Genomic DNA, 3,748 nt, shown 5'->3' on the forward strand with positions numbered 1-3,748 from the left:
TTTAAAACCCCCGTCAAATCATCAATGAGTGAAGAATCATGCAAACTAGTTGACGGATTTTCATCCTGTACTGGGAGGTCAGTCGATCGACAGATATTAGTGGTCGATCGACCAACTTGGCTGGGCGTGAACAGTTCCTGTTCAGAATTGATCTCGACAGGTGACTCAGTCGATCGACTGACAATGTTGGTCGATCGACTGACTGTGCTGGGTGTGAATAGTTTCTGATCAGAAACTATTTTATCTGACGCTTCAGTCAATCGACTGACAATGTTGGTCGATCGACCCGGAAATCTTGGCAATTGAGCTCGTTTCGCACGGAATTTAAACGAGCTTCTTCATCATTTCCCGAGTCTTCCTTTGGCTTGTCGGGACTTTCATAAGAGAGGCCACTTCTGAGATTAATGGCATTAATCGTTTCAATCGGCCCTTCACATTTGCTTGAAGAATTAGCAACTTGCTTAGCCTCTATATTCTCCAGTTGCTTCACAAAATTCCTTGAGGACTCAATCCCGGCTGCTTCCATTTTCGCCACTTGAACCAAAAGGAGTTGGACCATTTCTCTCAACTTCTCGATCTCATCTGAGTTTTGAACAGGTATTTCAACTTTCTCCTTGGAAGCTTCAGAAATCTCGAGCTTCTCGAGACGGGCAGTAATAGAAGTTATAAGTGTCACAACGGCACTCATTTCATCACTTTGCTTTCGTGACTTTCCACGTGAACTTCCAAACTCAGCTCTATGGACTGCCATCTCCTCAATAGTGTTCCAACCTTTACTTTGACCGGTATTGTTTTGGAACCTACCATTAGCAGCTGCATCCAGGATGACCTTGTAATCATCATATAGAGCATTATAAAATAGGTTGCAAAGATACCATTGCTGGAAACCATGGTGAGGGACAGCTCGGACCAAACTTTTGAAACGTCCCCATGCTTCGCAAAAACCCTCATCAGCTCCTTGCTGGAAACTTGTGATTTTACTTCTCAAGGCGTCAGTCTTTGAAAGTGGGAAGTACTTCTTGTAGAAGGCTAATGCTAGAGATGTCCAGTCCGTGACTCCAGTTGCTACCCTATCAAGGTAGCGGTACCAATCTCGCGCTGAATCCTTCAAGGAGTATAAGAACATCAACCCCTTTACTTCATCCTGAGTCACCCGGTGGTATAGGTATGGAACAATGATGAGTCCGTGAAAATTTCCATATGCTTCAAGGGGTCCTCATCTGGTAGACCAGCAAACTGATTTCGCTCCACTAAATCGATATAAGAGGAACGAAATTCGAAGTTACCCGTAGTAGGAGTAGGTAACTGGTGCCCCTTTGGAAGGTGGTGCTCCTTTGGCTGAAGATTATCATATATTGTAGCCATAATTGCCAAAATGAGAGTACTCAAGTCTTCCACTCAAAAACCTGTCTTCTAACTGTGCAAAAGCAAAACTAGAAGCAAAGGTAAGCAACGGCCTCAAGGAACCAAAGTTCCTTGAGACAAGAAAAATAAACTAAAATAAAGCAAACAAAATTACACCGTCTCCCCGGCAACGGCGCCAAAATTTGATATCGTCGTTTTGTATCAAAATTAAATTTATAATTCCAAACTAAAACTATAGCTAGTGATAGTAAGGGTCGAACCACAGAGAGACAAGGTTGATTTTGTTTGCTATTTTTCAGTCTATAAAAGTAACAGTTAATTGGGGGGTTTTGAGATTGGTTGACTAAATTGACTAAATGCTAAAATGAAATTTCTCAACAAGATAAAAAGAGGATCGGGAAATTCGGTTCACCATGGCAATGGTCAGGACAATAAGGTAGCAGAAATCCTATAATACGGTCTCAGGGGGTATAAGCAAGCCTTTCGATCTATGCTCAAATTAACCTTGCGGTCTTCTCATTCCCCGAAATTTCTCAAAGCTTTCACTCAAGAGAAATTCCAATCTAATGATAGTTCTAATTACTAATCTTTCAATCTAGCAAAAAGGCATATCAACAGACGACAAAATCGAAACGGAAGAATTCACGCTAACAAACAATCCTAATTTATGCCATGGTTCACCTCATTCCCAATCAAAACAATTAGCTACGCATGACTAAAACTAAAACAATTGCTAAATTGATAACAAAGAACAAGATCGACATGATTGAATTTAAATAAAAGACAAAAGACAAGAGATGAATTTCTGGAATTAAATTGGTAAAACAAGAATTGAAATAACAAGAATTAAAAGAAGAAAGGAATTGCAGAAAAACTTACTAATTGAATTAAAGAACAAAGTATCGAAATCAAGGTTTTCCGTCACCAAAGCTAGATCTAAAAAACCGAGTTTTTCAATAATGAAAAGCATGACCTAATAATTGCTGCGTTCTCTGATAAAGATGCCAAAGGTTAATTACAAGTTGGGCTTTTAAAAGCCTAACACGAAGAAATAATTCTCATTTCGAAGATCGGTCGATCGCCGGTCGGCATGGTCGATCGTGGTAAATGCGAGCAAGCACAGCTTTTCGCTCGATTTCAACTGATCGATCGGTGGTGGGAATGGTCGATCGATCGTAATCTTGTGCAGTGGCTCTTTTGTTCCTTCAAATCAGCTCTTCACTCCTTTGCACGCATCCCAAGGTGGGTGAATCCGAATCTCCTTCTTCTAGGCTTCCTTGAAGTTGCCCCCGGAGGACGAATTAGGCTTGATTTAGCTTACTTCCACTCATTCCTACAATAAATCATAGAAAATGCAAAGTAAACCGTTTCGGGAGAAATAGTAGCTTAAAGCTAACAGATACGCATGGAAATACGTGCCAAAACAGCAGATAAAGTGTATAGAATATGCACGTATCACTCCCACTGTTATCGCATAACTTGTGACAAAACCATTTGCACAGGGATGCATCTTTAATCCCTACATTGACGATTTTATCACAATTTACTTAGATTCCTTTTGTAGAATTTGCAATGCGTGAAACTAAGACACTTTTCTAGTTTCTTACTCCTTAGTCAATAAGTCATCCTAGGATTTCAAGAAATCCCTTTAAGTTTGGAAACTAAAGTTTGTGTAACCCTTCAACACCTAACTTAGTTTATCATCCAAACATATGAACAAGTCTTCAATTGTTCTTTAAGGCTTTCTCAAGCCATATCATGGGAATTATCTTGTTATTGACTCGTCATGCCCTAGGAATATAACACATCATGACATGTGTGTCTGTTGGCATACTTGATCATTCTAATGGCGGAAACATTAGCAAACGATTTCATGTATTCAACCACTTAATAGGTTCAGTGAACGACTACGACTCTATCATAGTAATTCCACTTTCATCATCATGAATAACCCATTCAACCTTGTTGATGTACAACAGATACGAAAGATCTTATCATCATAAGACTCTTAACCCCATGCCAATATTCTCTCACACAGATTCAGAAATCTTAGAATATATCGCACCCTTTCCTAGTCTCTCAATCACTCTTGATAGAAGAGAGGATTGGTACATTATTCTCAATAAGTAGTATGTTATCAACATATAAGACATGGGAAAATGATTCTGGCTCCCACTTAACTTCATGTATAATCACGATTCTTCAATCATGTGAATGAAACCATTCACTATTATCACATGAACGAAAAGTATAATCCTTTAATGCTTGCTTAAGATCATTTTAGGATCACTTAAGAAAGCTACGCATAATATGTTAGGATTCTTAGATTTTCATCTAAGGTAATATTTTAACAACAAGACATGTGTGCTAAACTTACACTGAA

The 3,748-nt window shown here is 39.1% G+C and overlaps 1 non-coding gene across 1 annotated transcript; it reads left to right on the top strand.

Annotated features, from left to right (window-relative positions):
- The first annotated feature begins 884 nt into the window (after positions 1-884).
- Positions 885-991, top strand: LOC141589491 (small nucleolar RNA R71). The gene has a single exon (XR_012520428.1). It is a non-coding gene; the product is annotated as a small nucleolar RNA R71 (small nucleolar RNA).
- The last annotated feature ends 2,757 nt before the right edge of the window (positions 992-3,748 follow it).

Source organism: Silene latifolia, chromosome 6 (genome assembly GCF_048544455.1).
Source record: "Silene latifolia isolate original U9 population chromosome 6, ASM4854445v1, whole genome shotgun sequence".
NCBI lineage: Eukaryota > Viridiplantae > Streptophyta > Magnoliopsida > Caryophyllales > Caryophyllaceae > Silene > Silene latifolia.